Source organism: Penaeus monodon, chromosome 34 (assembly GCF_015228065.2).
Source record: "Penaeus monodon isolate SGIC_2016 chromosome 34, NSTDA_Pmon_1, whole genome shotgun sequence".
NCBI classification, from domain to species: Eukaryota; Metazoa; Arthropoda; class Malacostraca; order Decapoda; family Penaeidae; genus Penaeus; species Penaeus monodon.
The window spans coordinates 26,487,316-26,487,911 of record NC_051419.1 but is presented as its reverse complement, the minus strand read 5'-3'; positions in this window follow the sequence as shown (position 1 = coordinate 26,487,911).

The window sequence follows — 596 nt, the reverse complement described above, 5'->3', positions numbered from 1 at the left end:
AAATTAAAAATAACAATACCGTATAAAAGGGGAATGTGATAATTTATTAAAATTATAAAAGTAAAAATGACAAAAGATTATTAAAAATATAAAGATGATAAAAAAATAAGAAAAAAACTCAATAATGTTTAAAAATAATTAAATAATAAAAATTAAGGGTAATTTTAATAAAAATTTAAAGAAAAAAACAACAGTTTTAAGTGAGGAAAGAGGGTTAAAAAAGAGGGGGAAAAATCATGATAATGGAAAAAAAACCCAAAAAAAAAAGAAAAAGGGGGGAAAAAGAAAACAAAGAAAAAAAAAAAAAAAATAAAACAAAGGGAAAAATTTAAGAAAAAAGAATAATTAATAAAAAAAATAAAAATTTAAAAAACCTTTAAAAAAATCCCAAACTTTTTGTCAAATTAAAAATTAAAGGGTATTTGGGGAGTTAGAAACAGAAACTAAAAAAATTAAGATTGGATAAAAAAAAAAGTAATTATTTTTTAAAAAAAAGTAAAATAAGGGGGAAAATTGTTATTGGGGGAAATATAAATGATAAAAATATAAAAATATAAAAAATATAAAAATAAAATAATAAAAATAAATTTTAAAAA